The 13202-nt window shown below is 36.6% G+C and overlaps 1 protein-coding gene across 4 annotated transcripts in view; it reads left to right on the forward strand.

Moving 5' to 3' along the window:
• Mctp2 (multiple C2 and transmembrane domain containing 2) overlaps window positions 1-13202 on the forward strand; it is a 223423-nt gene that overhangs the window by 185672 nt on the left and 24549 nt on the right. The gene's annotated exons all lie outside the window — the stretch shown is intronic.

Here is a 13202-nt window from a genome sequence, read left to right on the forward strand (position 1 = left end):
GTAGCAGTTGCCTTTCCTGTCTTATAAATATATTTTTTCAATTGAAGGGTTATAATTGTACATCCTTTTGGGTATAGTGAAATATTTGAGCCCTAAGATTTCAAATAATAAGATTCAAAGGGGGATATAACATCAGGAATAACTGAAATGTTCTAAACAGCATACCGATCGGAGGCTGCTCTCTGGACACAAGCCAAGGTTAGCCCTCCCCTTTGTAGATAAAAGGTAGCCTGGGAAGTCAAAAGGAAATCAAGTGAAATTGCTGCTCCTTTAGGTTCACGTCGGCGCACTGTGGGGTGGTCACCCACTTCCGAGCCTGTCAGTTTCCCAGCTGTTGCTGGCAGCGTTTTCAGCTATATGTCTGTGTACATCTGTCCTTTTACTTCTCCTGGGAGAATCTCTCAAATCTGCTGCTTTTGTTGTCATTACACTTTCAGACAAACCTTCTGGAATAAAATGAAAAAAGGGAAGTGCCAAATGAGATGCCTGGAGCTTAATGGACTTCCAATCCCCTAAAACCTGTGGGTATATGGGGCCAGTGATGGTAGAATGGAGGAGGCTTGTGGGAGAGGAAAGGGCAAAAGGGAAAACCTTAAGAGTAAGTGTGTAATATAAATGCCCATTGAATAAAAATTAATTCAAAGATACTGGCTCCATGACACAAAGAGCCTGAAAATTAATTGAGTGGACCAGATGGTTTCACCCATTGAGGCAAATGGGGTGGGTTACAGAGTAAGTTGTATTTGTTGTGCTAAGGAGATCATTAATAGCAAAATAATAAAGTATAATATTTATAAAAAGGGAGTCTTCCTTTTTCAGATTAGAGGTCACCCAGATTCACCTTTCATCCTGATGGATTGATGGGAGGGTTTATCATGTGATCAAGTCATTGAATATTAATTGTCATTGTCTAGCTAAAGTGCATAAGGGATGTTTTATGAAAGAAAATAACAAGTATTGATGAAATAATTATAAACCTATAGGATGTACCACTTACAAATCTGTGCCTACTGGCTTTCTACCAACCAGCTGTAAATTGGGGGTTCACACAACCCCTTCCTTGAGTTTAAAAATCTGCCAGAATAGCTCATAAAATGCAAGCAAACATTTACTTACACTTCTGTTTTTTTTTTATAAAGGATGCAGCTCAGGAACTGCTGACTGGAAGAGACATATAGGGGAAGTTTGGGGCAGAGATATGGTGCTTCCTTGCCCTCTCTAGGCACTGCACCATCCTGGCTTCTCCACATAGTCAACAATCCAGAAGCCTCCTAATACTATTTTTTAATTTTGTCATTGTTTTCTTGTGGAAACTTCCTTTGATCATCATGGATCATTAAATCACAGGCCATTGTAATTAAATCCATCTCCAGTCACTCCCCTCTTTCTGGAGGTCAGGTGATTTGGAGAAGGTGGGCCCATGAGTACCAATCCTCTAATCACATGGTGAATTCCTCTAGCAACCAGATCCTTATCCTTAGGGGATATTTAAAATTTGTCTCATTAACTTAAACTCAGGTGTGATTGAAATTTTCTTTCTTTCTTTTTTTTTTATGAATAGCAAAAAATTCTTTCACCTTTCTAGATCTGCAGCTATTTCAGGACCTGGAGACAAAATCAAATATAACAAAACATACTCCTACCACTCTTATCACTTAGTTCCAAGAGTTTTAGGAGCTCTGGCCAGGAGCCAGGAACAAATACCAAATATATATTTCTTATTATATCACAATATCACACTAGGCAAAGTTCTAAATTTTCATAAACCAAAGCTCAAAAAGAGAAGACAATATTTTCTGTTTGACCAAGTCTATTTAAATGAGCTACCCAAGGAAGAAGGCCCCATCTACCCTTTAGAGAGAATTCTGACCAAATATCTTTGGCCCACCTGAAGCAGGAGAGCTTCCGACAAGACAATGAGGAATGGAAAAGTATTGTTTGGCAAAGGGCAAGCAACAAAATCAGGCCATGGAGTCTAGATCAGTGACTATCGAGGCCTAATCTTCCACTGAGCTTCCTGGAACTTCCTGGGTGCCTGCAGACAGAGCTAAGTGGGCTGTGCCTCGAGTCTTTTTGGGCAAGGATGACAGGATAGAGTGAATAGCAGCACCTAATGACATGGAGCTGGGAGCCAGTTCATTCATCCCAGCATGGCCCTGCTCATGACAGTGGGATCAACCTGTCCAGGGTTTGAAGAGGTGGCAGTAGGACTCCCTTTGCTCCCTCCAGGGCAATTTCATTCTTGACATGTTTCTATTATAGTATTTTAATAGGGCCTTTTAAAAAAATTGGTTTTGAGAATTGAATTCACGGGCACTCAACCACTGAACCATATCCCCATTTTTTTTTTTTTTTTTTTTTTTTTTTTTTATTTAGAGGCAGGGGTCTGAGGTGCTTGTGTCCTCTCTAAGTTGCTGAGACTGACTTTGAACTCTCAATCCCTCTCCATCAGCTTCCAGAGCCTCTGGGGTTATATGCACGCATCGGCACACCTGGCTCAATAGGGCATAACCATGGTTGTTTTACTTCTAAAAGAATGAGTCTACAATAAAAATTCAACCTCTGTTTATCTTGCTTAGCATACCTTTCAATAGCTCGGGGAGAATGGCAGGCTTCCTAGTCTTTGTTCATTGCTTTTTGCTCTCCCTTCTCTTGGAAATCTGTTAAAATAAAGGGGTATTCAACATCAAGGCTTCTTGAGTGCACATCCTGCTGGTGTGGAATATATCATTTCTTCCCCACATACAGCAGCCTCCACACTGACATGTGCTCATCCTAGACATGGGCATACAGTGACTAGGCGACTCCCCACCACAGTGGACTGTCAGAGAGGTCCTCCCCACTGAGTCCTTTTGGCTTCTGCTGTGTGTTAGATGTGACAGACCATGCTTCTGGGAACTGTAACACACCCAGGCCAAGAGGAACTGTTTACAAATTATAAACACACAGCCATTTCTTGCAGAACCAGAAGAGGAGAGAAACTCTTTTCTATCCCAACCATCCATCTTGAAAGTGACACTCCTTAATTACCAGCACCCCTTCCCACCACATACCATCAGAGATGACTGTGGAAGATGAAAGACTGCCCGGGCCCCTTGGCCCAACTTCCTCAGGAGATGAATGCACTCTCATCTTCTGCCTGTCTTGGATGCACAGACCAGGACGTGGTCTGGGGTCTGTCATCCTTTTATTGTCTGGAACAGGGATTGTTGTAAAATGACATCACTGTAGCCTTTTACTCCTCCTTATTGTTAAAAGTGCATGGTGGTGCTCTATATTAGAAACCAGATTAGACTCCACAATTTTGCCTTCTTTTCTTTGGTGAACTTTCAATGTAGCATAGAAGTTTCAGGTAACTAGATTTCTGACTTTCAGGAAGTGAAGCATACAAGCTAAACTTTGAAGAGAGGAAATCCTCCTTTCTTATACCTGATGGCCCATGTAAGAAATTGCTTGTTACAAGTGTAGTTTGCTAGGGACCCCAGAACAAACAGATAATGGCTAAGTTCAGCCAACAGCAATCAGTTGACATTTCCTATTTGTATTAGATTCCATATGTGGAATCCTTCCGTGTGGACCTTATTTGTACGGATGGGTTACAATGAAAATTGCATTAATTTTCTACACAGTAAAGGTCAGTAATTGAAGCATGAACCAAGAAACTATTGTGTAAAATGCTGTATCCCATACTTAGGAAAGGTCATGCAAGACAATAATATCTTGTTTTCATTGCTGAAGGTATAAATACTTGTATTAAGAGTTTCTTTCTTTTTCCAGCTCAACAATCACTTACATAGAATATTTCAGCATTTACTATTAGCATCAGGAAAAGGAATCATAGGGCATATAATAAAAGAAAAAAATCAGTGTATTGCTATCAGAAAGAAACTACTCTGATGCCTGCTTTGTGGGATGGTTTGTTTATAGTTAGGCTGTCAGAAATAAGACTTGAATGATCTGTCCTGTTAGGATCATCAATGAGGTCACAATTTCCTGATAGAGCTTCTGGAAAAAGAAGATCATCTTTTTATATCAGTAATTGATTCAAAAGCAGACATGGTTGTTTTTCCTTTAAGAAGACAAGAAACATGTAATGTGTTTTTGTTGATTGAGGAACAATTTATATGAAAAGATGTAAATGAGCATTATATGTCCAATTTTCACAAATTAGGATGTCATGATTAAAATTTAAGCACATTTAAACTGTGAATTTCGTCATCCAGTGATCTTTTGAGTGACATCATCATTAACCAGGCAGAGCCATTGAGGAGGGAGAAGACCGTGGTCTCTGTGCCCAGGAGTTCTCACTGCAAATTAATCGGTACAGTCCTTTCAGTGGGGTTGTTAGGTCCCCTGAGGATCATTGCTTGCATCCCCTTCTTGTAGAGGGAGAAGTTAATCTACTGTCCTAACCCAGGAAGACTGTTGTTCATGGGAGACATCTTACAACCTAGTAGTAAGAGTGTTTTTCTAACTTTTCTTTTAGCCTTCTTAAAAATATCCCAAATTCATTAAACAGGTTTGGTCAGTGATTTTTATTAATTTTTTCCCTAAGCAATATTATTTTAAGATGAAACATGGTGGTATTAAGAAAATCAAAGCCAGCATATATCTTTGGATGGTTAATAATAGTCATGGTTGTGCCTTTATGGGTAAATATGCACACACATCCCTCAGGGTATATACAACCTATGTACAGGGTCTGTTATAGAAGATCTGCTTATGGTGAATTTCAGGAGACTAAAGTAAATGGACCCTCTGATTTAAGTCCTTTTAGTTTTATTTCATATGGTTTTTAGTGGCTAAGTGATTTAATTGATAACATTTTGACCATACTGACTTACTTTAAAGATTTTAATAGTAAGTGGATTCCAGCCAATTTTTAATTCTCAATGTGTTGTTCTGAATGAGAAGAGGGTGCCTTCTGCAGTTCCTATACTCCTTTGACGTATCAACTTGCTCACATTTCTTTTTTAAAATTCAAACTTCCATTCTTAAAAGGGTTTGACTTCATTACCTTTAGAAGTAAGGCAAAAATGGAATTATCCAGGCCCTTGGGAGTATTCAGAGTATCCTATTTATTACCACACTATTGTCCCTAGTACTAGTAGACCCTATCTGCAATGTCTACTGTAAGGACTGTTACTTAGTATTTACTTTCAAATATTGTGAAACATGATATACCAGACTATAATTGCATTAATTATTTATCCTTCTATTAACTAAAATGCACAGAATAGAGTCAAAGGCTCTGATTTTTAGCAGTCTGTGCTGCATCAAGGTGTTTAAGTTCTCATTGCCTAAAGTTTTTATGTCAAGCTAAGGTGAACTACACTAGACATTGTATCCCAATAGTCCAAAGTACTTTTTCTGAATACAGTAGCTGTTCCCCTTGTCTTTCCTAGTGAAACCCTCTGTTACAATGTGACCCAATTGAAGTCCCAATTATTCAATAAGATTACAAGAGAATTCTTAGAAAATTGAGATAAAATTTATGGAGATAATTAACAGAAAGGTGGAAACACCACTTTTCCCTAAAGAATAATTAAGTAATAAATGAAAAAAAAGAATGAAACAAAAGTAATAATTTAAAACAAGACTGTGATGGGTAAGAATTAAGTTGTGAGATTAATCAAGATACTAATATTTTCAGAGTGTTCCTAATTTGCCAACTGCTTTTATACCCTTTAACTCATTGAGTATTCAAGTCATTACTTTTGATATTATCTTCCTCATCTATAGTTGAACAAACTCAGGTTAAGAGAAATTAAGTAACATGTCCAGGATTTCTCAGATAGGATAATAGCAAGATTCAAATCCAGATCTTGTTTCCTAAATCTTATTTACTTTTTACTATGCTACATCATTATAAAGGAGCATATCATATATTTTTCATCCCCTTTTCCACATTATTTTTGCTGATATATGTTGATTTCTCTATCAAAGCCTCTGTGAGGACAGGTTGAAATAATAAGCAAGATGGTCATGCTAAATAACAGTCTTACTGTGTAATTGCTATATGTTCATCAGGATTTGTAAACAGTGATGGGCAATGGAGAGGAAATGCTGGGGAAATCAGGTTTGCCAATAGTAGCTGTGTTTAAATTCAGATTTAGGGTAACAAGAAATATGTTTTGCATTTCTTGATCACAGATATTTTACCTTATACCCTCCTTATTCTGGGAGAAAGCTAAAGGAAGCAGATAGATGATAAACGTTACTTTTTTAAAATTTATTTCCAATAGTTTCAGCTATAGAAAAAGGCTCTGTTAACCTTGCGGTGACACAGCATTCCATCAGTTGACTCAGAGGAACTTATGAAATGAATCTGCCAGAATCTAAGTTTCAAATACTTTTTTCTAAAATTTGGCCAATTTTTCAGTTCTGTGTTATGAGTTTCCTTCTCTTGGTGGTGTTCATTCTTTATTTTTTCCACCCTTTCATTTGATACCAGAGGTTACTACTGCAAGCCCAAAATACACATTGGTACATAAAGTATATAAGCTCTATAGGTAATGACCAGAGCAGCAGGAAGACCCTTAGAAATGATGTTGATCCAAAATCCAAACACTCTGCTTTATATACATTTCCTAAAGTAAAAGAGCTACTTGAGAAGGAAGCACTCTACAAAAAGAGGACAGATTTCTCCCTTCCCCACCCTCACTTTAATAGCATGAACCATGGTGCTGACACCAGAAGTGTATCTTTCTGCCAACAAAATGCCCCATGGGAAGAAATCCTAAACACAGTTCTCAGTGCATTAAGCTGGGGTTCCCAAAGAATAATTTTTAATCTCATATATAAATGTTGCTTCCTGTTCTTTGTTATGACAGATACTGAAGTTTTTTTCATGTTACATGCCACTCAAACTATTTCTAATGTTTATAATTCTTCAAGTTTTCAAATTCCAGGCTTTCAATATTCACTGAAATGAAACAGACCAAACATATTCCTGTTGTGTAAAGCCGTATTTTTGCATCTTTAGTCTTGGTGGCTGTAATTACTGGGAGGATCGTGAGAGAAAATTTTGTATCAATTTCTTTTGGGAATCCTGCATATCCTGTGACAAACACTACTCAATTTTTAAGCATGTCAAAAGGGTTTTTCCTGACAGGGTCAATTTTCAGGAATATCTCTCTGGTTTTGCTTAGATAATTAATAGAGAAATGAGAGTTTTTCTGAATCAGAACATGCAGGAAAGATTTAAAGTAACATACTGCTTATATAATTAATTCTCAGTTGTAAATTCATTTTGATGGTGTTAATTCTGTCCCAGAGGCTCGAAGCTAGTTTATTGCAGTGTCTCATTGGAGACACTGGAAAGGAAACAAGACCTTAAGGAAGAAAAAAAGATTTGCCTTCTGAATTATTCTTTATGTTTTTGGTTTTATTTTTAGAGAACAAACAGCTACGTTACACCACAGGCACATTAATTGTTCCTAATTCAGCTGCCTATAAAACTTAGTCAAAAGTCTCAATGCTTTTGACATTTTATAAACAAATGAGCAGTTTAAAAATTAGTCTTGCATTCATCTTTATATCATATAAAATTTTAGAGTTGGAGTTTGTTATTTTTCTTATAATCAGTGCCATTCTTTGGAGTATATTTTTGAAAAAGCTAAGTTTATGAAATTTGAATTCTAGATTAGGAATAGTGCATGTTTCTTTGCTGCTCATGCTTGGTGGTGCATACTTGGTTGTAAAGTTGACCCTGTATCACATGAATTTTCCATTAGCTTCTATAGTTTTTCAGGTTTGTAGTGACAGGTAAAACCCCATTCTTTTCAAATATATACATGGAAAACTCTGTGTTTAGCCACAATTACCTTGTTCATTTGTTTAATCTCACCCATGGTACCACTAATTTTATTGCAAATGTCCTTGCATAAATCAAAAAGCTCCATGTTAAGGGAAATATAAACGTGTGTGACAGCAGTTCTGTCTTTCTGAGTGGATTGCTTGTGGTCTTCCTAGGCAATTCAGTAGTAGCAGCCACAGATGTGGTGTGGTGTTGTATTTGCTAAACTGTGTTATCACTACATTCCCTGGTTCAATCTGAAATGTGTAAATAAAGCCAGCATGATGCAGATGGAGCTGCCAGATGATCTTTCCTACAACTCAGGAGCACATGAGTAGACTTGTCTTGAAAGATCATTTCTTTTGAAAACTCAAATTAACCCCAGTGTTCTTTAAACCAGACAAAGGGTTGTTCCTTCTGTGTCTCTTATCCTTCTTGAAAGAGTCTTATGTTTCGGAAGTATCTAGACTACCCCAGGTAATTTGCATATGTGATAATGTTTAATTCTCCAGTCAGGACACAGATTATGAACTCCATTTTCCAGGGACCAACTGAGAATGCAAGAGGGCAAGATCTTGACATGATTACTACTACATGGTTTATGTTGGTTTGTGTCCCCTAAGGGGGTTCGTGTGCTAGATGCTTGGCCCCCAATATGGTGATGTGGAGGGGTGGAACCTTTAAGAGGTGGAACTGACTGAAGGAAATTTAAGTCCTGGGGCACCACCCAAGGAAGGGATTAATGCTGGTCTCTTGGAGAGTGCTCTCGAGAGCAGTTGTCACAAAGTGAGGCCTTCTTATACCTTTGGTACCTTTTGCACTCACAGCTGGTTTCCCCTCTGTTTGTTTACCTTAACAAAGCCAGAGAGTCCTGTGTCATGCTGTTTGGACCCTCCCTTACCAGAATCCTGTGTGCCAAATTTATTCTTATAAGTTACTGCACCTCATGTATTTTGTCACAATAGCACAAGTGGGCTAATACAATCTCAAAGTTAGTAGATGACAAGACCACAGTTATACCCAGTTTTCTCTGATTCCATAGCCCAGTCTTTCAGAAGCATATGTACCTCAGTTTCCTAACAGTAATACAAAAGGCTATCAGTGATATCATTAAAGAGAACAGATCCATAAAATCAATAGCTTAACTTTTTCTTTTTTTGTACTTGGGATTAACCTAGTGTCTTGTGCATGCTAAGCAAATACTCTATTCCTACACTATACCCCCACCCATTTTTATTTTATTTTGAGACAAGGACTTGCTAAGTTGCTAAGAGTAGCCACAAATTTGTGATCCTCCTGCCTCAGTGTCTGCAGTAGTTGAGATTATAGGCATATGTCACTGTACCTGGAAGATAATATCTTATTTTAAAAGAGATAAATTTTGCAGCACAGAGAATGGAAAGAACATATTTTACTATAGTAACACGTAAACACATTTCCTAAATGCATAGGCCTATGGAGTTGGTATATCTTAGGTATATTTTAAGGTTTTATATTTCTCATTTTTACCTAATTTTTAATCTGTTGGGATAAAATCATCCTTGGTTATCTCCCAGATGTTAAGAAAAGAAAGAGATGGTTCTCCCCAAATATTGTCAAAAGTCAGGGTATATGTTCTCAAGAATATTGGGCAAACCAGTCCTGGAAAAAAGAGTAGTAGATATATATAACTGACAAGACATCTGAATATTGTGTATTAAATGGTAAATAGACAACAAAGACCCAGGGAGACAAAAGGAACAAATGGCATGAAGAAAATGTAAGCTTAATGTCTGCTTTTGAAATGTCCAACCAAAACTTAAAGGATTTCCTATAATAAGTGTAACTAGCTTTGGAGTTACTAGTCCTGGGCTGGGATTTGTTATCATGGACATGTGAACATAGACAAATCATTTAAACTTTCTGGGCCTTGGTATCATATAAATAGAATTACTTGTACTGAAACCTAGGTAATATGTCTGTCAGCATATTGATGATTTAAAAGAGATTAACTTGACATTGCAAAGTGTGAAAAGAACATTTTCTACTAGGAGGACTGAAAGGATAGAAATGTAATGCCACTTGGGAGAACAAAGGTGGTAGTCAGGGTAGACTGGCTTCCTTAGGAAATTTCTCAAAAACCATGGAACTTGAGGCAGGCCTTTTAGTCATTCTTCTGGATTGATTTCTCTTAAACTCTAAGCACTTAACCCAGCATGGTGGTGCATGCCTGTAATCCCAGCAGCTTGGGAGACTGAGGCAGGAGGATCATGAGTTCAAAGCCAACCTCAGCAACTTAGCAAGGCCTTAAGCAACTTTGGGAGACCCTGTCTCAGAATGAAATATAACAAGGACTGGAGTTGTGCTTCAGTGGTTAAGAACCCCTGGGTTCAATCCCTGGTACCAAAACAAACAAAAAATTCAAAGCACTTGCTAATTCCCAGGTCAGTGCCAACAGTCCTTTGATCCTCTATTATAGAACTGAAGCCCTACTCTTCAATGGCATCCATCCAATTCTCCATTTAAAAAAGCACCATAGAAGCACCTGGCTTGCCCTGCTGCAATTTTTGGTGCTGAGAACAGGGTCATATACGGCCATCTGGACTTCTCTGTTGGTCCACCAGTTAAAGTGGGCATAGCAGAATGGAAGGGTTCTGGAAGACATTAAGGGCACATCCAAGTATAAAGCATATATATTATCTTATTTTAGCACAGAAGCTCCCATTCCTTCATCAATACACTGAGACAGTGTCCAAAAGCTATTAAAGTCATTTGGAGAACAGAGACTCCATTTGCTACTAATCACAATGATAGCCACCCTCAGATGGATATTTTCCATCCCAGACATGAGTAACAAATGCCTTTATATAGGGATTCTAAGGAGGGCATAGAAATGCATGAAAAAAAATGTTTTTGCTCCCTGTATAGAATCATACCCTGAAAGGAATTGGTCCCTTCTATACTAACATATTTTAGGGAAAACTTATTATGTTTATCACATAGCTGTTTCCCCAGAAAATTCCCATTTACTACTTTACATCATTTTTAAACCAAGTATTACATTTTATATTTCTACTAAAATAAGCTGGGAGAATTTGCTTGGGCTTTCATGTTATACTTTTAACATCTTTTATGGTTATTACTGTAATCCCACTGTAATCCATGGTAGCCCATAAAGTACATAGGTAGGGACCAGAGTTCTCAAAGTACAACAATAGTTTAAATCTAAAAAAACAACCTAGGTATAACCCATCTTTAATTTCCTCTTTCCAGGGACTTAGAAACTCGTTGCATTGAGTAACTATGAACTTTTTAACAAACTTAATGCTTTTTAATCCCTAAATAATAAAAATACAAAGAGCACTTACTTAATGAAGTACCGGTTTTCTATTCCTAAATATGTGTTGTTGAACTAACTATATCTTAATCTGTATTATATTGCTATAACAAAATACCTGAAACTAGATTATTTGTAAAGAAAAGAGACTTATTTGACTCAAAATTCTGATGACTGGTAAGTCCAATTCCAGCTGTCTTCTAATATGTTAAAGTAGAAATAAAAATGGCAACATGGTCACATGGGGTGGCTTTCCTTTCCAACTACTTGCTCTCAAGAGAAATATAATATTCTCCTGTGAGAATATCAATTTCTTCCAAAGGTGGTGACACCATGACCAAATCACTCCCCTCTTAATCCCACCTCTTAAAAGATCCATCAACTCTTAATACCATTACATTGAAAACAAAGCCTGCAGCAGGTAAACTGTTTACAGGAGAAACCACAATCAAACATAGCAAACTTATAAATGTTGCTTCCATTTCCTAACCACCCTGAGGACCTGGTTATGTCATCGACATAGGTAAGCTTAAGTTGACAAATCTGCAGAAGAAGCCACAATAGCTATTTCAATAGAAAATATATACTTTAAGAAAACTATTTATAAAATTATTTTTAAATGTAATACAACCAAAAATGTATATTTATATCTGTCTTTGTGGGATATGACTTTATTTAAATCAAATGACTTTTCCCAGAGTAATCCACTCCTAATCCAGTTTCATTGTACATGTATTAAAAATAGCAAAGTTGTTGTTAATCTGCCATGAAAGGATTCAGATTTTAAAATAAGCTCATTCTGAAATCATCTGGATTTTTTTCCTATATGGAAACAAGTTTTTGCAAATAAATGTTTTGTGGTGCTGGAGATCGATCCAGGACTCAGGAATGCTAGGCATATACTCTACCATTGAGCTATAAGTGAATTTTATAAATAATAAAATCTTTGACATCTAGAATGCCACTGAAAATTTTAATGTTTAGCATTGTGAGTTAATTTTATAGTGATAATATGAATGAAAATTTTGATGGAGCACATCATGGCTAATAAGATATTCTTCTGAATTAAGAAATCTGAGACAGATATGTACTTGGGATGGGCAGTGGTGTCCTCATTATCCATGATCACATCCATGTAAGTGATAACACCCAACCAATTCAAGATCAAAGTGCACACAGCTGTGCATGTCTCATATATAGTAAGTTAAGAGAATAAGGCTTTGTGACCAAGATATGTTAAATGTAAAGTTCAGCCTAGCAGCATGTGTTTCCTTTTTGTTGATCATTATCCCTTTGATTTTGGAAGTACCTGAAACTCTGAATAGCTCTCAAATTATACATTCTCTAAAGCTGATTTGCTTTAATGATAAACAAAATATTTTAAATTTTTGATGCACTTTGGTCATAATTATTTGGACATTCTTAATGACTAAAGTGCTAATTCACTACTGCCACTTTTCATGAACAGACGTGAATAAAAAGGTGGCAATAAAGTAACTTTTTTTTTCTCTACTGAAACAAGACCATATATGGCACAAAATATACTATGAGGTCAAAATGCTGTACATCATTTTCTTTTTAAAATCTGAAGTTAACACGTTAGATTATTTCAAAGAGTGTGGGAAATTCTTTGATTTTCGTTAGGATAAAAATATATTCTGCCCAGGAATGGAAAGAAATTGAGAAACCATTTATATTTTGCAGTAGATTTTGTTAAATGTTCAAAGGAATCATAGAGACAACTTATAATGTCTTGAAAAATGTTTGACAGAGAAAATTCATAAAGATGGATATAAAACATATAATGCCCTTGAAAATATTTGAACTGAATAAACATTTTAATATTCAACACAGAGAATGGAGAATATTCTCCATTTATCACATTTTTTGTGAGTTCTCAAGGTACCTAAGTGCTTGTAGAGAGAGTTTATCTTAATTGTGGTCTACAGTGGAGTCAATTAAGATGTCAACTTAATGACCATTAAACTGTAAAGATGATTAAGGACAATTTTATGTAATATTAGAAATGAAAAGATGACATTAAAATGTATTTTCTTTGAAAAGTAACTCTGACATGGGAATATTGAC

This window comes from Sciurus carolinensis, chromosome 2 (assembly GCF_902686445.1).
Source record: "Sciurus carolinensis chromosome 2, mSciCar1.2, whole genome shotgun sequence".
In the NCBI taxonomy this organism is placed as follows: domain Eukaryota; kingdom Metazoa; phylum Chordata; class Mammalia; order Rodentia; family Sciuridae; genus Sciurus; species Sciurus carolinensis.